The sequence below is a fragment of the Mytilus edulis genome, chromosome 2 (genome assembly GCF_963676685.1).
Source record: "Mytilus edulis chromosome 2, xbMytEdul2.2, whole genome shotgun sequence".
Lineage (NCBI taxonomy): Eukaryota > Metazoa > Mollusca > Bivalvia > Mytilida > Mytilidae > Mytilus > Mytilus edulis.
The window spans coordinates 21,702,228-21,724,875 of record NC_092345.1 but is presented as its reverse complement, the minus strand read 5'-3'; the positions used below and the strand labels follow the sequence as shown (position 1 = coordinate 21,724,875).

General features: G+C 32.5%; 1 long non-coding RNA gene across 1 annotated transcript; it reads left to right on the top strand.

The window, feature by feature from the left end:
- The first annotated feature begins 17,927 nt into the window (after positions 1-17,927).
- LOC139511712 (uncharacterized) lies at positions 17,928-22,648 on the top strand. The gene is made up of 2 exons (XR_011662082.1): positions 17,928-18,297; positions 22,406-22,648. It is a non-coding gene; the product is annotated as an uncharacterized lncRNA (long non-coding RNA).

The window sequence follows — 22,648 nt, the reverse complement described above, 5'->3', positions numbered from 1 at the left end:
ATAAGCCTATTTTACCCATATTAACCTGTGTTGCCATGAACCTAACAAGGAATCTGAAGTTGAATGTTTTTCCGTTGTTACCCACTGTCCTAATTGCTACCCCCTCCCGCTGTTGCTTATATTTACTAAAATCAGGTTATTATTTGTCCCTTTTGAATGGTTTCAGTTGTTGCTATCACGGACGTTTTATAGCGTATCATACGATCATATGATATTAGTTATTATCAAATTAGAATAATGTTAACAATTAAATATTTATAAATATACTATATTTTCTATTCAACACGAAGTATGTGGGACATTTCAACTTATATTAAAATAAATACTCATCATAGATACCAGGACTAAATTTAGTATTTACGCCAGACGCGCGTTTTGTTTACAAAAGACATCAGTGACGCTCGAATCCAAAAAAGTTAAAAAGGCCAAATAAGGTACGAAGTTGAAGTGCATTGAGGACCAAAATTCCTAAAAGTTTTGCCAAATAAAATACACAGCAGAAAAAAAAACTTATCGTCTGACAAAAGAATCAACAGCATTATTTAGAGATAAGAACGTGTGTATATTTTTTTCGATAGAAATACAATAAATGATATAATATCTTTGTGCATTTATAACACACTTGTCTAAGGTTATTTGAAACGTGAACATGCATGATAAAATATAACTTATTGTTATAATTTCGTTAGTAACTAAAGATGAAATAATAAAACTATTTGTAAAACATTGAAACCTTGCAATCTTAAGTTGGAATACTTCCTCATATAACTTCCAGTATTTCATTTTTTTAAATTAACTTGCAATTGCGCAATTTATTGGAGTAATTGTTCCGAATTGTTACAAATTGTTCTAAGATCCACAATATATTGAAAATATCAAAAAGATATTAGCAGATATTAAATTTGTATTGTAAATATAGCACTATCATTTTTTAAATCATAAAGGACACAATGCAAACACACATTATATACATTTCATTAAATTCGAATTATTGTTTAAATCTTCCTTTGTGTGAATATTATTATATTTATACTTTCATCATTATTTTTTTTTCTATAAATATTATAATTCTATACGTTAAACACTTTACCTGTTGATCGTCTTGATTTCTCAGTAGATACTGTTGCAATCAAAACATTTAGCATTTGTATTTATAAGGGTCATGTTTTCGCCTACAAAGTGTTTATTATAAGTCACACCTATCATGATACTTAATCAGTCTTCTAGTATATCAGCAGGATTCATTAATCCCAAATGATATCGGATCTTTGGATTTACAGAAACTTCAGAACTGTTTGTGTTAATCTGGAATAGCGTATTGAATATAAAATATGAGATAATTAGCTATTAAATGCTCATAATGCGCGTCATTTATAAGTTTTATTGTCAAACTTTGTCTTTATTTTCATTTATAATTTATTAACCAGGATTTTGAAATGTTGAATACTTTGCGGCCGTATACTCATCAGGGAAATAGCTGTTTGCATAAGGCTTCCTCAAATTGACAATACACGAGTTTTTCCTCACAATATGACATTGATTCGCTGTAATAAGTTACCTCTGTTCCCAGCATTATATCTTGAATTACATCTAGAAATTGACAATGAGGGTAGATTGAAAACAAAACTTATCGACAAAAGAGATGATTTCAGCTTCCCACTTTTTAGAACTTTCCATTTCTAAGTAGCAACATTCCAGCAACGCCTGAATACGGAGTATATATCTCCCAATTGATCCGATATTCTCGTGTTTGTATTTCATATCATGATTTCCTTAATAGAGGTTTGCTGCTCACAAGGAAGCTATTAAACAAAGAGTTCCAATGTTGAAGTCGAAATCATCCCTTTGTAAATTTTACGGACGCCATCACGATTTGGTTTACCGTTATGGAATACCCGTTTCACAGATGATATCGGATATGTTCCTTACGTCGTAACTACAATTCCCTTCCCTTTTGATAAATGTGACCAACCGAATAAGACTATTGACAGGTTTTGTAATAACATAAGCAACCCGACGGGTGCCACATTTGGAGCAGGATCTGTTTACACTTCCGAAGCGCATGAGATCACCCCCAGTTTTTGCTTGGATTCGTGTTGCTTAGTCTTTAGTTTTCTATGTTGTTTCTTGTGTACTATTATTATTTTATTTTTTTCATTTTTAGCCATGGCGTTGTCAGTTTATTTTCGATTTATGAGTTTAACCATTCCTATGGTATCGTTTGCCCTTCTTTGGTTTGTTTGTATACAAACGTGCTATACTACAACTTTCAACGGACTTACTTGAAAGAAGCTTGATTATTAAGCTACATATTATTAAATAATTAGTAAACGTATATTCAAACTATCAATGTATTTAACTATGTTGATTGCAAGACAACTTAAACTAAGTGTTCGTAAAGTGATGACTATAATTGTTTGATTAAACTCATCATATGTATCTGGCTTAAAATTGTGTACGCCAGACGACACGTATTTTGTCTACAAAAGGCCAATCAGAGACGTTTGAACCAAACAAGTTTTTGTTGAGGTTGATCGCCCAAAATTTCGAAAGGTTTTGCTTAATACAGCTAAGGTAATCTTTTTCATAGGTTGAAAATCATAAGAATTTAAAAAAAAAAAAGGCCAAGTAGAGATTCTAAATAAATGTTTGGTCAAATACAGCTAAGGTAATCTATTCCTTAGAAAAGAAATATTTCAAAAATTCAAAGTTTTGTAAATAGTAAATTTAGTATGTATGACCATATCAATGATAACAGTAGTGCTGACTACTTGGCTAGTGACACCCTCAGGGAATAAAAACTCCACCAGCAGTGGCATCGACCCAGTGTTTGTAAATAAACTCTTCATAGAAACCAGGATTGATTTTTTGTATTTAAGCCTGACGCGGGTTTCGTCTACAAAAGACTCAACAGTGACGCTCGATTAAAAAAGTTCAGAATGTCAAATAAAGTACGAAGGTGGAGAGCATTGAGGACCAAAAAATCCCCAAAGTATTGCAAAAACAGCTAAGGTAATCTATTCCTGAGGTTTGTTTTTGCGTTCTTATATCTTTAGACACTATAGTAGTCTGATCTGCAATTTGACCGAGCTTTTCCTATTTCCGATTTTAACATTTTGACTGAGTGTGAATTTATATGCCCGGTTTTGTTAGAAGAAGCCGCTTATATATTTACACCGTCGAGATCATGTGATTCCTTAGGTTTTTTACACCGTCGAGATCATGTGATTCCTTAGGTTTTTTTGTTACCTTGATTTGTATCTTCCAATTTAATTTAGAAGACTTGAACATCGCTGAACTACTGTCGCTGTTATTTACACCACGGACATTTTTGTTGAAGACTCGAACATCGCTGAACTACTGTCGCTGTTATTTACACCACGGACATTTTTGTTGAAGACTCGAACATCGCTGAACTACTGTCGCTGTTATTTACACCACGGACATTTTTGTTGAAGACTCGAACATCGCTGAACTACTGTCGCTGTTATTTACACCACGGACATTTTTGTTGAAGACTCGAACATCGCTGAACTACTGTCGCTGTTATTTACACCACGGACATTTTTGTTGAAGACTCGAACATCGCTGAACTACTGTCGCTGTTATTTACACCACGGACATTTTTGTTGAAGACTCGAACATCGCTGAACTACTGTCGCTGTTATTTACACCACGGACATTTTTGTTGAAGACTCGAACATCGCTGAACTACTGTCGCTGTTATTTACACCACGGACATTTTTGTTGAAGACTCGAACATCGCTGAACTACTGTCGCTGTTATTTACACCACGGACATTTTTGTTGAAGACTCGAACATCGCTGAACTACTGTCGCTGTTATTTACACCACGGACATTTTTGTTGAAGACTCGAACATCGCTGAACTACTGTCGCTGTTATTTACACCACGGACATTTTTGTTGAAGACTCGAACATCGCTGAACTACTGTCGCTGTTATTTACACCACGGACATTTTTGATGAAGACTCGAACATCGCTGAACTACTGTCGCTGTTATTTACACCACGGACATTTTTGATGAAGGCTCGAACATCGCTGAATACTGTCGCTGTTATTTACACCACGGACATTTTTGTTGAAGACTCGAACATCGCTGAACTACTGTCGCTGTTATTTACACCACGGACATTTTTGTTGAAGACTCGAACATCGCTGAACTACTGTCGCTGTTATTTACACCACGGACATTTTTGTTGAAGACTCGAACATCGCTGAACTACTGTCGCTGTTATTTACACCACGGACATTTTTGTTGAAGACTCGAACATCGCTGAACTACTGTCGCTGTTATTTACACCACGGACATTTTTGTTGAAGACTCGAACATCGCTGAACTACTGTCGCTGTTATTTACACCACGGACATTTTTGTTGAAGACTCGAACATCGCTGAACTACTGTCGCTGTTATTTACACCACGGACATTTTTGTTGAAGACTTGAACATCGCTGAACTACTGTCGCTGTTATTTACACCACGGACATTTTTGTTGTTCGCTACCTTGGTTTATATCTTCAACACCCTTTTCAATGACAATTGTTATCCATTCGTTTGATGTGTTTTAGCTTTTGATTTTGCCACATGATTAGGGATTTTCCGTTTTTAATTTTTGTGATTTTATTTTTTTCTACTAGTCGTAGACCGACTGCTACACGATGTTCATTGACACATTTTTTTAAAACTCTAAATGGACTTAATCACAAAATGTTAACCAACATATGTATAACCCTTCCACATTCGGCATTGGTCATAGTTTGAAGTGTAATAACACATAGTGAGGGCAGATAACTGTCATTTGAAATATACACGCTTCAATGTATATACTTAATTAAAATATTTTACACATTGCGAACATACATCTGGATTGTCTGTCTCTCGAACCAATTGCTCGGATAGACGATATCAATAAACGTTTTTGCCTTAAAATCAATACATTAACCAAATGCTTAAAAGATTTGTATCACTTTAAGACTGCACGTTTCAGTGCTTGGATTTTAAACGTGACATGGTAAAATATTCCTATTTAATGAATGAATTCGTTAAGACTTCTAGAAATTGTATGTTTGTTTTCGAAACTTAAAGTAACACAAACATTTTTCAATTGAATTCTTTTAAAATAAATTTTAAAAAATTTAAAAAAAATCTCATAATCATTTATATGGTCATTTTTTGGAAAACTGTTTACGAAACGTTGAATATTTCGATGTTTAGGTGCTTGAATATCTTTCACATAAATATATTATCCTAACTGTATGTAGCAAAACTCTTTCAGAACGTCGGGTCCTCAATGCTTTTCCTCTTTTTTGTCCTAGCGTCACTGATGATTCAACATCGATAAAAACAAATACTACAAACATGTATTATTAGAGTGTAGCTCGACAAAAAATTCATTTTTTTTAATAAAAATAAAATATGGAGATGTGGTACGATTGCAACTACAAGTATAAAACACAAATACCGCATAGTTAGCTTTAAGCGGCATGCAACAAAGCGATGAAAAAACGGTCTAAATTATGAGAAAAGCATTAAACGAAAATCACTTAAATGCTGAGCCAAAAGCAGTTTTACTATATTCTTATCGCATTAATCAATCAAAAAGATGTAAATCCAGGTAACAAACGTAACCGAAAGGCAATGCATCAACTCTAAAAGGGATTACCACGCGTGCGTAAGCCAGACAACATCAAGTTGCAGATTCCTGACTTTTATCGTTGATACATATTTCTTGTTTTGGTAATGCAAATTCTTATTTTTAAGCACTGCACACATTCCAAAAACAAATGTGACGTTTGCAATGATGATATTATCACTTTTTTGGTGTATTGACCTTTCTAGAGACATTTGTTATTTCAATAGCTTTCAATTATGTGCACCTATCGTCCCCTCGGTTGCTTAATTTTGTTCTCAAATGAAGCAGATTTCATACAAAACCTTCAAAAAACACAAACTAAAATGTCAATGTTCATTAATTTCACTTTCATATAAATATTGATAATGACCTGTCTCCCAATAACCCGCATTTCAGTGAAGAGGCGGAAACCCGGTTGAAATGGAACAAAATAATCAACGCTCTTTGTTAGAGAAGGTGATAAATGATAACTGTAATGTAAACTATAGTAACACATTATTATTTTTTTTCACCACGGACGGAGAACATATCAATCGATTATAGTGCCTAACAAGATTTTGTGAGGTAGACGAAATTGACTTTAAAACGATCGTATTGACTTTTGATGTGCAGAAATAGGCAGATCGGACATATTTTGACTTTAGTTACTTACTTCTTAAGTTTGGGATTAATTGTAATCAACATATTCCAATGAGACTGAAAAATGCTTTTTTTTATTATGATAAATAATAATTTTACCTGCCGTAGTCGTGCGTAAAATATATTTCGGTATTTCTCTTACGAAAATGACTTGTTTAATGGAACAAAACGTATTATTTGTAAACTTTCTCTTTTCTCTTCACAATAGGCTTTTAAAAAATAACCTTTCCAACTGTATATTCCGAAAATTTTGTGAAAATCGAATAAGTGGCAATTCTTACCTTTCATACCTTAACTTTCATTGATAAAACATAATATTGACTCGTCCAGTGTCCAGTTTAAAGGTCATTTTAGTTACCGGTCACATTCATGCACGTTCTAATTAATCAATAGTCATGTATGAAAAGCATAAACAAGTTTGAAGGTAAACTAATAACAACTTAATCCAATTAAATTGCCTACGATTCAATAACAATGACCAGTCCACATCATAAAAATGTATAGGGGTAAACTGGATAGGGAGAAAATGTCAGATATATTAAGTTCATTATTTTGCAATAACGAGTAAAAATTTGTTAACCAATAGATTTGTTATAATTTCATAATCATGTCGTTATGTATTGGTATAGTTTTTGGATCTTTCATTAGCGTATTTAAGGCTGTAGAAAGTTTGGCCTTCAAAAGTCAACATAATCATTGACTTTATAAAGAAAATTCGCCTTTTTAAAAAATTGAATGTTTCACAAATAATACGCGACAACAAAGCAAAATCATTTCTTAAAACACTACAAAAAAAATAATTCTGATTGATGCAGTGGTATTGTCATAAATTGCACTGGAGTGAACAGTGGTACATCAAACGTCGAATTCCCTCACACAATGTTATCACACACTATAGTTCAGTAATTTTCGTGTCTGACCTTCCATTATGTGACTTATGAAAAAAATCCAAGAAATGGGTAACAATTGTAACGAAAAGAAAAAATCGATTGTACCGTTTTATGTAAGGGCGTTTTTGAGTTGAATATTTCGTCTTGAAAACGTATAAAGCAAGAGCATTTGATACATAATCTCGCTTCAGATTCTATCATTTTTATATATTAAGGCTACAGATTGACTTTATAATATAAGAAATTCACAGTACTAAAAGATGAAATATATAGGTCAAGTGAAATACCTTTCTAATGAATCACAAAACAGAGTAGCCGTGTTCGAATTGTTAATTTTTACTTAAAGTACATGTACTTGACGACAGTCTTGTAAGTTGGATGGTGAAAATGCATATCTTCGATAAAACATAATTTTATGTGTGTAGGGTTAATAGTCTTCAACCACTGAAAATTTTTAGTCTGCCCTTCCACGAAATATTTAATAAGAATTTTTTAAAATGTTTATGAATTTTCGAAAATTCCATCTGACAACCGATCAGACAATAGTTTTAAGTTGAGTCAATGTAGACAAAAACAATAACTGATGCCAATTAACTAGAAGATACATTTGTCTTTTAAGATACAACTGACATATAAGATAGTTATCAAAGGTACCAGGATTATAATCTAATACGCTAGACACGCGTTTCGTCTACAAGACTCGTTAGTGACGCTCATATCAAAACCAGTTAAAAAGCCTAACAAGTACAAAATTGAAGAGCATTGAGGACCAAAAATTCCACAAAGTTGCGCCAAATACGGCTAAGGTAAAAATGATCGTAATGGTGCTATGTGGATACATTTATCGGTTTCCAAGAGCTTAATTGGCAGCGCGTCAACCCTACAATGGCTTTCATTTACTACGATTGTAAAAATGAACTAGCGTAATAGGGAGATAATTTTGACGAAGTAGAATCCTAACTCTTAATGCTTGCATCTAATTTATCTAACTGATTGTGAGAGTTAATGATACTACCGAAACTAGAAGGTCTTCTTAATTTCTCCATCTTTTTCACGATTTTGACACAGATGATCAACATTCGTTCTTATGTTGTACTGTTATACCACTGTTCCAGGTAAGGGAAAGGATTGGGATCCCGCTTACATGTTTAACCCCACCACATTATGTATATACGTGTCTGTCCCAAGTCAGGAGCCTATAATTCAGTGGTTATCGTTTGTTTAAGTGTTAAATGTTTGTTTTTCGTTCATTTTTTATATAAATCAGGCCGTTAGTTTTCTCGTTTGAATTGTTTTACATTGTCATTTCGGGGCCTTTTATAGCCAAATATGCGGTATGGGGTTTGCTCATTGTTGAAGGCCGTACGGTGATTTATAGTTTCTGTGTAATTTTGGTCTCTCGTCGAGAGTTGTCTCATTGGCAATCATACTACATCTTCTTTTTCAAATTCAAAATAAAGTAAGTGAAAGGCAAAACGTAGCCACGTGGTTAAGGACAGAGAGAAGTAAAAGCAATTCGGTGTGGCTTTATGTCCCACCAAAGATGCATAGCACTAGAAGGTATAAATAACTGTCAAATCATTAATTTGAACAATTGATATCAGGTTAAACAAAGGTTTAGTTATTGCGCTCAAAAGTAATGAAACATACATTGATCTAGGTATATTATTGCAGTAAATGCATTCCCGACTTTTTCTCTTTCGGTGTTTTTGTTACTTTAAATCATAACATTTCTGTTCAAGCACACAGGAAAAACAATAGTCCATGTAGCATGTTTCTTCTTCTTGGAAACACCAGTTTTTCTTTCTAAAATTATGTTATTTTTAGAGGATAATTTAGGAAGAATCCAACTTATAAAAAAGAGCGTGTATGTAAACTACTGAACTTCATGTAACACCTTAATTTGAAGGTGACGTATTTACGAAATGATCTTCAATATGTAAACAAAATACCGTGATTTTGTGAATAAAACAAAAGAATTATACCATATGATCAATGACCGTATCTCATATTTAATATGCTCATGTTAATGTTGCATAAGCTTATTCCTAAAGGTTTTGAATATTCTATGTGATAAGATTTTTAAAATATCGTCTTTAAAATTAGTATTTTCAACTTTGATTTTATTTTTAATTTAAGGTTGTCATATTATAACTCAATTTCGGTAATACGTGTCTTCCGTGTTTTGTTTTTTTGTGTGTGTAAGTTGTTTTTTGTTTCTTATTAATACTAATCAGATCAGTCAAGCCCTTTTAACAGGTTCTAGCATTTGATCTTTTTGTGTTTTGTGACATCTTGTTGATGGCAGGTTTGGCGGCTACAAACATGCGTGTGTTATTGTCTGACGCTTTAAGACTGTTTTAGTATATTCTAGGCCGTTGGTTGATTTTTATTCTAAATATTTCAAATTTCGTCATCAAGGGGCTTTTTATACCTTACTATACGATAAGGGCATTGCTTATTATGAAAGTGCCGTACTGTGACATGCATGTGTTTTTGTGGTGTATTATTGATGTTATATCTTTGTCAAGCATAGTTATATTTCAACAAAATAATTCAACACAACAATAACATCTCCTTTTACATGAAGATGTTACATATGCGGGATGCGACATATTATATGGTATAATCCTTTTTTTCCCTAAAACACGATTTTTTTCATATATTAAAGAATATAATACATTAATAGAAAGTATGAGATATGGATTATCACAGGATTAAGAGTTTGGATGTTGTATATGACACAATCAAATGTAAGTGCTTTTTTTAAATAATACCTCATGTTACTTTTTGTTGATTAGGTAAAACTATGGGTATATATTGAAGAAGTCATTGTTAATTATGTGTAAATTCCCACGCAACATGATTACCACCGTTAAGTTTTACTGTTTGCGATCAGTAGTTTTATTTGTGCTTTATTAGGTTTTAAATTTATTTACTCCACACATAGAGCAAATTATTATTTCAATTATTTAAACATTAATAATTACCAGTACGTCAGAATAAAGAACAAACAGTACAAATTGAAAAAAAAAGAACGGATCTGACGTCACCTACGCCGTTACTATATACGAGCATCATTCGATCAATGGCGTACAATTCGAGCTGATCAACGACTACGTCGGAAAAAGAAAGTATTCGACAAATTACTTACTAGTACCATAAAATAAACAAATATAAACAACTATTATAGTATTCTTAATGTTTTACTTACATGTACTCGCGAAAGAAGGTACAATCGGAGTTTAGCAGGTCAATGTTAACTCTATGCTGGATTTGTTCCTAAGTTAACTTTGTGTGAAGGATTGGTTTCGAGGTTAACTCTGCCAAGCACTAGTTTGGAAGTTAACTTTGAGCAGAACTGGTTCAAAGTTATCTTTATGCAGAAAATTTTTCGAAGTTACCTTTGTGCTGAACTTGTTTCGAAGTTAAATTTGTACATAACTGTTTCGAACTAGTTAACTTTGTGTGCAGACCTGGATTCAAAGTAAACTGTGGACATGACTGATACGAAGTTACCTTTATGCAGAACTTGTTTCTAATTTAACGATGAACAAGACTTGTTTGAAGCTAATATTGTGAAGAATTGGTTTCCAAGTTAACTTTGGGCAGGACTGGTGTGAAGTTAACTTTGGTCAGAACTAGTACTGGTTTCGAAGTTAACTTTGTGCAGGAGTGGTTTCAAACATTAACTTTTTGAAGGACTGTTTTCGAAGTTAACTTTGCGACAGACTGCTTCAAAGTTTACTATATGAAGGATTTATGTAAACTTGATTTGGATTCTAGTTGAGTCCTTAAATTATTTTTTTTTTTCAATTTTCAACAAGTAGGGTAATAAAAAAGATTTATAATTTCGCTTTTACTTTTACTTTAAGAAATGACAAAAAAAAATTTGTGCAAGCAATCAATTCGCACTGTTCACTTTCTTTTTTTTTAATTGAGTTAGGAATGTCAATTTTCTTTTTATCAATAAAAGATAATTTCATATAAAATTATTCGATTCATTTTTTTACATTTCAATTAAAATTATTAAATTTATGAACTAGACTTACTTACTGGTTTATAAATATTGTTTGGAAATTGCCCAATTGACGTTTATCCTGGTATTTTTTTCCATATCTATTTGTCTCTGTCTTTTGTTAGCGCTACCAGTGGTAACATCTGTACTGTACAGTATGAAAGTCTGACTTTGTTAGCTGCTACTATCAGGATTCTATTAGTGATGTTAGCCTGCTAGTAGCACTAACAAAGTCAGACTTTCATACTGTACAGTCCAGATGTTACCACTAGTACATTTTTGTAGCGCTAACAAAAGACATGGTGTATAAACTGGACCAAGTCACTCACAAACATATCATAAAAGTTCTTTTTTAATCCTATTATATCTATCAAACATGAGCTCCCTTTTGATTTTCATAAATTGCAGATTTTACTTTATTAAGTAATATACATTTATATTACTGAACATGGAAAATGATAGTGTGAACAGGGAATCAGTTTCTGATATTAATAGGCATGTTTGTTTGAAAGAAAAAAATAAGTAGCAGCACAATATAGCATTTATACTAGTTATATGAAATTTATGCATTATCATAGTAAAACTTATTTGTTTATCTTTTTAGGAAGACAGCATAAAGTTTTAACGCAGAATCCAGTTTTGCAAATGTGAACTAGAAGCTATAACACTGGTGAAGTACAGACTTTGGCCGTCAACCACAAAGTTTCCTAAACTGGCATTTGACATGGAACCACTGAAGTGGTTATATGACTTCTCATAGAGTGCTAAGTGTCTTGCAAAGGTTTTTGTGAGGCTTTGAAATTTAGAAGTTCTAAATATCAGAGAAATTATATCAACTTTCAGGTTTGTTTTTAAACATGTCCCGGTTTTTACTCTATGATACTGTAAATGAGATGATCTTAACGGGACACTAGCTGTCAAATTTATGTTCTGGCATAAACTGTTAAATTGGCAGTGCATTATTCGAAGTGTGCACATCAGCGTGCTCATATATGCCTTATACTCTTTATTTGTGCAAAATGAGGTCAAAAACATTGCTTTCGTTTTTTTAAATTACATGTTACTAATACCGGATCTTGACCTGACAATGGTGAAACGTGGACAGGAAACATATACATAAAATCTGTGTACATCTACAAAGCTCAACTGAGTGAAGAAGATCTTTCCGCGTTATTTCTTCAACAAAACACTAAAATGTAAGAAAATAACTTTGAATAAACCAATCAATCTATACAATGTCTAGTAGTTGCGGTACTGAAAATAGTTTACATGAACAGGTAGATTTCAGCTGTCCAACTACTTATTAGCCTTGATTAAAACTAGAAAGTATTGAATTAACGGTTGTTTTGATAGCAATTAATCATCATGTTACTTTTGTTTAAAAACTTTAATCTTGTGTTATTTTTAGGTATCAGACATCTACAAATCTCTAATGACAGAGACTTTCAGTGAATTCAGGAATTTCTTCCAAAGAACTGAATTTCCAGAGAACTTGGATAACGGAACTGAATGACCAGCTTGTTTTACAGTAAGATTTTGTTTTATTTGAATTCAACTATGTAGATTTTTTTATTTATTATATTTGATTATCTGATAAAAAAAAATGTCTCTTGCATCCTTGTAGAAAAATTCGGAAAGTTATTTATATGTAGGTTAAAAAATTACTATTAATAATTTATTTATACCACTAAATATATATGTTTATAGAAATGATATGGACTTATAACGTGCTAAAAAAAAACTTCTTAAATCTTTTTTTCCTGACCAAAAAGCACTTATTGTATCTAAAAGTTAACGAAAGCTATTTTTGTATAACCTCAAAAATTAAAAAAAAATTTGGTCGTATATTGGTATCGAGTCGTCGTCGTCAGCGTGGAGTGAAGACGGATAGTTTCCGGATAATAACTTTAGTATAAGTATATAGAAATCAATAAAATTTTAAAATAAGGTTCATTACCACTAAAGAAAGGTCCGGGATGATTTTGAGGGTTTCGGTGCCAACAGTTTAGGAACAAGGGGCCCAAAAGGGATCAAAATAAGTATTTCTATAGTTTCGAGACAATAACTTGTATGAACTTTTCTGAAATTGAACCACAAGGTTCCATTCTGAAAAAGGAAGTTTAGGATTGATTTTGGGGGTTATGTGTACATATGTGTCTATAACAAATACAAATTTAAATTGAGTAAAAAATTATGCTGAATGTTGTATATTTTCAGACTCTACCAAAAATATACAGTTTCAATGCTGATTTCCAGCTGGTGCGGAAAGCTTCATCTGGAAAAAAATGGGAAGAGCCAAAACACTATAATAAATTTTTCTTAGACCAGACTCTTGTAGATGGGTTTATTGACAATTATTATGAAGACAGAGGAAAGCCTGATGTGGTAAATATTTCTTTTTAAAATAGATTGATTTATTTGTTGTGAATGTAAGAGGTTATGAAATAAAGGATTAGGCAACTTTGAAATATATATATATATATATATATATTCCAAAAAAACTCTTTACTGTGTGTAAACCAATATATATACATATATAAGATATAAAAGAATTTTTTTTGTTAAGAAACTAAACTTTACTTAAATTTTTTTTTTTAATTTTTAGATAGTACAGGAAGCCTTTTCTATGAGGCAAACTTGTCTCCACTGTCTCATAAATTATTAGCTGGTTACCAGTAGTTACATAAGGCAAAACTAATTTTTATGAAACTGCTTTCAAATAAAGTTAAATTGCTTTTAAATATTTTAAAATACTGTAACTTTTCAAACATATTGAAATAAATATCCTGAAAATAAGTTTAAACTACACTAGTTTGCTAACAATTTCATAATTGTCACTATCATAGATTTTAAATCTTATTAGTAAGACTGATATTTGGAATCTTCAATATGGTAACAATCTAGGAGAAATATTCTTTTAAAGTATGTGTTTAAATACCTTGAGCAACAACTAATGATTGTTAATATTTTGCCTAGTAATAACTATTCTTTACAGAATATTTTTTTTTATGGGAGTGTAATGACTTTGTGTGAGTGTAATGACTTTGTGGGAGTGTAATGACTTACAGGCGGGAAATAAATTAAGATCTAAGAATAAGAATAAGAAGCTATCTGATGCAGCTGTATTTGGTTCCACATGCAGACATGAATTTCCCAAGTATTTCTTCAGTCTAAAACATGGTGAAAGGTAATGAACTATTATTTGAGTTTATTGGTAACCAATATTTGCTTTAAGCGATTTATAAATCTGCTAATAAAAATCACATTTCAAAGAGAGAAAACTGACCTTTGAATTGAGGTGGAAACTGCATAAGTATTGAAACAGTGGTAGAGGAAAAGTTTGACCTTACAAAAAATGTTTTTTGCTGAATGTGATTAACATTAACAGTATGTTTGACTGTAGATGTAATATAAAACCATCACCTGTCCTCGGGTGTTAGTAATATTTTAGTCATTATTTTTTCAGGTTTGTCTGGAGAAAAAAAAACTATTCAACAATACTTAAAGTTTCCAATATGTTGAATGCAATTTATATTGATCTCAAAGCTGGTCTCAACATTAAAGAAATATTTTTCTTTTAAGTTAAAGACAAACTGACAACTACATTACAAATTATAAGTTAGGAAACTTCATAAAAACAGAATTACTTTATATCTGGTATTCAGCTTTTAACAAATTTACAACACATATATGAAAACAAAACAAAGGAACAGTAGTTTTTTATGCCTAACCTGCAATAGTAGAGGGACATTATGTTTTTTAGTCTGTGGGTCCGCTCATTTGTTTGTCCGTCCATCTGTCCTGCTTCAGGTTAAAGTTTTTGGTCAAGGTAGAATTTGATAAAGTTAAAGTCAAATCAACTTCAAACTCAGAACACATGTTCCTGATGATATTTTCTAATTTAAATTAAATTAGATTTTTTACCCCAATTTTATGTTCCACTGAATATAGAAAATGATAATGCAAGTTTTTGGTCATGGTAATTTTTGAAGAAGTTGAAGTCCAACCAACTTGAAACTTATTGCTTATGTCCCTTTGCTATAATTTTTCTATTTTAAATGCAAAATCAATGTGTTACTCAAATATTATGGTACATTGAACATAGAAAATGATAGTAAAGTGGGGCATACGTGTAATGTGGACACATTCTCTTTTTTTTTTCTTTATTAAAAAATAACCTTAAACAAAGAAGTACATATTTTAAACAAAGTTGTTCTTCACTTAGCTGTAGCTGTTTCAATGAACAAAATAATTTTGTTATTGGTCTTTGTACTTTAAGATATAAAATTGATCAGTTATTTGCATTATTAACCTTTTAGACTAGGATATTCAGTTTACTTGCTTCAAAAGCTACCAGAGGAAGAAAGAAGTGATGAGAAGGATCAACTGTATATTATGTATGACATTGCATGCAGTCTTGAAAGTCATCTCAAGGTATTTATAGTTGAAAGGATATTTCTATAACCATTATAACTATCAAATAATATAAACCTATATATATATATTAAATTAGAAGAATAAGAATTACATTTCAAAACTATGCAATATGTAGTATATTCCGCCTATGATACATATATATCTCGAATATCACTTATCTGTAAATGCTGTAATGTTAGCTATGCAAATGAGCCTTGTTGACGTAACTCGTACAATATTGAGAACCAAATTTATCCATTTCAGTTTTTTAATTTCTGGATAAAAAAAACTTCTTATATTTGATTGCATGTAGGGTTCTACCAAAAGTTGTACCATACACTTCGTTGAAAATATCTCAAATTCCAATTAAAAATTTTCTAATAATTTAAAAAAACGTTGCTTTCACGTCACACTTTGAGGTCGAATTTCTCTAAACTAAAAATCGCCCCATGTTGACTAAAACCGGTGATTTGATAACTATGTTCATAACTATAGATATGAATATCTTAACTCCCTTCAGCTTTGCTTCAGGGTATACTTGGATATTTCAGGGAGTGTACTTGCAATAACATTTAAAGCCAAAAAAAATGTCAAAAATTTCATCAAGCATTCTTAACTGATATTAATAACACACTTTCAGACTTATTAATGTCTATTAATCCACATTACTAGTCCCCCATTATTATCCTCCCTATATATTGCTCCTTATTCGATTTAGGGACTATGTTGCGAATACTTAGATGCTTTCCCTTTTAGGGCCCGAACCAAACGCTGAAAAGATACAGTGCAAATGAAGCATATGTTTTATACTAATCAGAGATCAGTAAGGGGCCCAAGATATGTTAACCAGTTCTTGGTTAGAAGTATAAACTGAAAAAACACAGGTTTGGGACAAAGAACCACAGTTTAATATTTTCTTTGCATACCAATAAAGCAATACATGTAAACATAATTAGAAACAAAGCAAGTTCCAGTGATATTAATAACATACTTTCAGCCTTATAAATGTTTTATGAAGCATGTTTTTATTTTTAATAGTACCAAATTTGATTTGATGTTCCTTCTTTTTCAGAAAAAGAATGATCAATCCAGACTAGATAAAACTCAGTTTTCAATTCCGATCTTTCATTGTTATGGACACAACATGTCATGTCAGGTAATATATATCCTATACCATATTGCCTAATGTTAATCACTCTTGTTGACTGTTTTTTATTCATATTTACAAGATTTTATGAACACTCATTTGGCCTAAAGTGAACCTTGTATAATAGAATATTCCCAATTTAAAAAGTTTTAAAAAAATTGTTGATATTGTTCATTTGTTATTTGTCCACTTTTTAGCTCACTTGGCCCGATGGGCCAAGTGAGCTTTTCTCATCACTTGTCGTCCGTCGTCGTCGTCCGTCGTCGGCGTTAACTTTTTACATTTTGATCTTCTTCTAGAGAAACACTGAATTGAATGAAACAAACATGGCATGAATGTTCCTTATGAGGTGCTGACCAAGTGTTGTTACTTTGAAGCCGATCAATCATCCAACATGGCCGCCAGTGTGGAACTTAGTTTAACATAACCCTATGGGAAATGCATACAAATGACTTCTTTTAGAGAACTACTCAATGGAATGAAACCAAACAAACCATGAATGCTCCTTATGAGTGCTGACCAAGTGTTGTTACTTTGTATCCAATTCATCATCCAAGATGGCCGCCAACGGGGGACTTAGTTTAACATAGGACACTATGGAAAATGCATACAAAGGACTTCTTATAGAACCACTAAATGGAATGAAACCAAACATAGAATGAATGTTCTTTATAAGGTGCTGACCTAGTGTTGTTACTTTGTAGCCGATCCATCATCCAAGATGGCCGCCAGCGGGGGACTTAGTTTAACATAGGACCCTATGGGAAATGCATACAAATGACTTTTTTTAGAGAACCACTGAGTGGAATGAAACCAAACATGGCATGAATGTTCCTTAAGAGGTGCGGAGGAAGTGTTGTTACTTTGCAGTCGATCCATCATCCAGGATGGCCACCAAAGGAGGACTAAGTTTAACATAGGACCCTATGGAAAATGTATACAAATGACTTCTTTTAGAGAATCATTGAATGGAATGAAACCAAACATAACATGAATGTTCCTCATGAGGCGCTGACCAAGTGTTGTTTCTTTGAAGACGATCTATCACCCAAGATGGCCGCCAACGGGGGACTTAGTTTAACATAGGATCCTATAGAAAATACATTCAAATTTCTTCTTTTAGAGAACCACTGAATTACTGAATTGAATGAAACCAATTGTTTGTTCCTTTCCTTTTGAGGTGCTGGCCAAGTGTTGTTACTTTGTAGGCAAATTTTATCTTTTTTTATATAATTTCAAAAACCCAAGAAAAGTCAGGTGAGCGATACAGGCTCTTGAGAGCCTCTAGTTTATGGTTGGAAAAGGATCATCAGTTTACACATATTGTGAAATTTTAAATGTATTGCTACTTATAAGTTTTGTATAACCCTAGGAAAAAACCGGAATAGGATTAACAGACGGCGAAAGCCTTGAAAGACTTTGGTCGTATTTGGGGAAATTTTCTAAAATATTAAGGAGATGACACCAGAAAACCACATAGATTTTTTAACTGATGGATTAATTCATTATGGACAGAAAATCAGAGAGAAATTAGGTAAGATTTTATATTGAGGAACTTGAAACAAATGTGCGAAGGGATTTACTGTAGAGTTTGACCTTATGTATGCCCCCCCCAAAAAAAAAACAAAAAAAAAAACAAGCGCAAATGTGCCCAAAATAAAAATCTTTCCAATTTAGTTCCTCAATATTGATAATATGAAAAATATTTGTATAATTATGTTGTATTGATATACCTACCTCCCAAACTACCTATTCCATATTATACCTGGAGACACAAAGAACAAGGACTAGATCTTTCCACTCGTCTCTTTTTTTAGCTCACTTTTCTGTTTCGCCCCAGCTAATTCATGATATTAAAAAATTGGAAACTATTTACAAATATAGAATGAAACAATTAATATCCTATTGATTTCCACAGTCTATCTTCTCATGGTTACATCAATTGTCAATAAGTACTGTGCTCTGGTTAACCAATCTCCGGCTCAGAGTTCATATCCGTTCCATACATGCTCCTCAATACTGCACTTAATATGACCTCTGCCATACATTGTTCGACCCCATGAGATATTTCCTCATGGCCGACAAGCATTCGGTATTCTCTGCAAGGTCCGTTGCGCGATACACAACCTATACCGAGGTCTGTCAAATTTTTTTTATGCGGCAGGTTTGGAGTAATCAGGTAAATTGGCCGTGGCGGACATCAAGAGAATCATCTCCTCGCCTCATCTCCTTCAACTAGGATTCTCGCCAAATTAAAGTTTTGAAATTACTTTGACGAAACGTGCATCTGACGCAAACACAAAATTTCGATTCTGGTAACTATGAGGAGTATATTTGAAGCGAAAAAGAAGAAATTCTATGAATTTTGCCGACAGGCTACATATGTAGGCCCTACGGCAAGAGTCTTTTTTATCATTCAGTTAACACCTTTGATCCTGTTCCTCGATGGTAGTTGTACTCTCAGCAGCTCTGTGTAATCAACAGGGGTTTGGTACAATTTGCCGGGTTTGCTATATATATATAGTATACATATGAAACCCCCCAAAAGTACACTTCAATGATTTTACATGTCATGTTTACATAGAAGCATAGGCGAATCCAGGGGGCCCTGCCCCCACCCTGTTCTTGGGGAAAATTTGGTTGATTATATCGGGAATCACTGAAGCATGACTGAAGCGAGCTCCCCTTAGGTCAGTGAGGAACTCCCCTTATGAAAAGTTCTGGAACCGCCACTGAGAAGAGGAAATTACCCAGTGGGAAAGTCTTAATGAAACAATGATTCGAAACAAAGTCGCAAATGAGGTTCCACCCTTGCAAGGAATTGTATATTTAAATTTACAATTCCTTGACCCTTGTAATTTTTTTCGGTTTTTGTATGGATGCAAAGTAAATCCAGCAAATTTTAACAAACCCCTTCCTGTGTTCCAAAGATTTAACAAAAAAAAAAAATAATAGAAATTAAGATGATCTAAGATTGGGAAATCTGGAATAAAGTGCTACATGTTACTACAATGTATCCATACCATTAGGAATCCCTAAAAGTTCCATAAAAAGATAAATGGCAAATATTAACAAATCTCTGTGATACATGTATAATAGTATAACCCTTCGTCAGAGGGACAGCCTCTCATAGTAGCTCGGTGGGGTTGTTCCTATCCTAATAAAAGTTCCTGCTACCAAATGAGAAAAATATATTGCTTTGCATTTCATGGTTACTCGTTGAAAGCATTTAAAGGTCATTGAGATATACACAATAAACTCCTTTTTTTTCAGATGATAAAAAAAAAAATTAGGTATAATTTTTTTTATTAAATGATTAACAAATATTACTAATTTTACTTGAAGCTTTGGTCGACATATATTGTGCTTATTATCATACCACCTTTCATACCTATTTCTTTTGATATTCTACTTCACAGTTCATTAGATTATTGAAAAGGATGTCATTGAGCCTTTCCTGTTCTGGGATAGATGTCATAGTAGTCCAAAAAAAATATGAAGCCTATTCTAGTTCAAGCATTCTACATAGACACCTATATGAAATAATTCTTTCAAATTCTGAATCTTGCAGCATTAAACATGATAATGTTTTTATTACTCTACTTTTATTGGTGCATATACAAAAAAAATATCTTGACCCCTTCTCTCTATCATATAATCGTGACTTTTACTGCACATTAACCAATATCTATTATTTAATATACATGATTGGAGACTGGGTTTTAAGCTAACAGATACTTTGGTAGCTGTTACACCCATATTATGTCCTGATACTCTTGGCATTATCAATAATTGATATATGAGTTGTGTGCATTAAACCAGTTATGAATGTATGTACTGTTTTAAATCAATTGCTATTATTTCAAGATGAAAATAAATCTGGTTCAATGACCCATTTGTCACTGCTAAATTATTGTCTCACTGGCAACAAACACATCTCATATTTTTTATTTAGTAAGCCAAAAAAACTTGGAAGCTACATGGAGCTTGAATTTCTCATTTGGTAATACATGTCATAATGAATTCAGAATAAATTGAAGAACTGAAGAACCATTGTGAGCACATTCACATACCCCACGTCTCCACATTGTCACTGGAAAACAAAATCTCACCAGATTCCTAAGTTCACTCATAACTAAAGTCTTTACAAAAATCAACTTATAAAAATTTTCCTCTTTAACTACTAGAAAAAAAGTCAGACTAATGAACGGGTTAAAAACATTATCCCCTCTGCAACATCATTGTGTGGGGTCATGAAATAATTGTCATTGTAATTAAGAGGTAATAATACTGAACTTTCTTATGCATTAATACAACCATTTAATCAAACACAATTTTAACACAGACATGATGTACATGCATCTAGTTTTATTATAATTATTTTGCAAGACAACTGTTATTACTGTTGTCTTTTTGATGAAGGCAGATCTTTATTTGTAACTGAAGTCTTTTATTTTGATTTTTGTGTTTTTGCTGTCCATTGGACATTTATTTCTTCCTTTTTTTACAATATTTTAAAGTATGAATGTTGAATTGGAGATCTTGGGACATGACATGTTGGTTATTTTGAACCATTCAGGAATCAATACTTTATTAATCCCTCTAAAAATCATATGTTTTTTTGCTAAAAAATGATAAATCCAATTAAATGTACTGACTGCACAAACAAGTACTTGTACAGATCAAAAACATTTTTTTTAAAGAGGCTGGGAAAATAAATCTCATTTTTATGAAAAACGCCCACATATTTTCCGGGCCAACTGGTTTGTGTACTTATATGAAGCAGACTTCATATAATACATGTAATTTCTGATTAAAGAAAAATAAGAATGTGTCCCAAGTACACGGATGCCTCATCCGCACTATCATTTTTTTATGTTTAGTGGACCGTGAAAATGGCATAAAATCTCTACTTTGGCATTAACATAAGACAGATCATATCATAGGGAACATGTTTGCTACGTTTCAAGTTGATCGGACTTCAACTTCAAAAAAAACTACCTCGACCAAAACTTTAACCTGAAACGCGATAGACGGACGGATGGACGAACAGACGAACGAACAGACGGAGGCACAGACCAGAAAACATAATGCTCATAAATGGGCCATAGAAAAGAAAAATCCACTAGCAAAGGTCATTAAACTCAATTTTCAAATTTCAAGTAAATTTTTTTAAAGACTTTAATTTTAGGAGCATGGTTTTTACATATTACTTAATGTCTCCAGTAAATCACTGATAAGTGTGTCCCAATTTCAATTCCTTTAATTTCTAATTAGTAACCACAGGATACTGATTTTTTTTATTGTTGAACAAGTTGACTACTAGTTTTTAGTAATATATTTAAGTTTTTTCAATGTATTAGCCCCATATTTTCATTTTGTTTGATATAGTTGAATATAAAAAAAAGATGTAGTATGATTGCCAATTAAGCAATTATCCACTAAAGTTCAAATGAAGTAAATGTAGGTCATTATATAGACTCATATTTTCACCCAAATCATTCTTAAAAACACTGCTTTCTACCACTTTTTCTATATAACAAGAACTTAATTCGTTATCAAAGTTGAAAACATTTGTAAGATTAACCAGTAGAGAAAATGTTATTATTACTACCTAAATGATTGTTCAAACTATTTTGCAGCGATGCTCTGTATAAAAAGAAGACTGCCATAGAATCTAACAGTCCGGAGAAGGCCTTTTAACTTACTGGTATCCATCAAAAGATTAGTGTGCTCCAGTGCAAGTTGTTGCCAGTTTTCACTGTAATTGTGGCGGAAAAACCACTAGATCTCATTTAGGTAATAGTTTCTGGCATTGAAAGAAATATCAACTGAATGTTTTATGGAATAAATCAAATATGACGATCATATGCATGAAAAGTGGA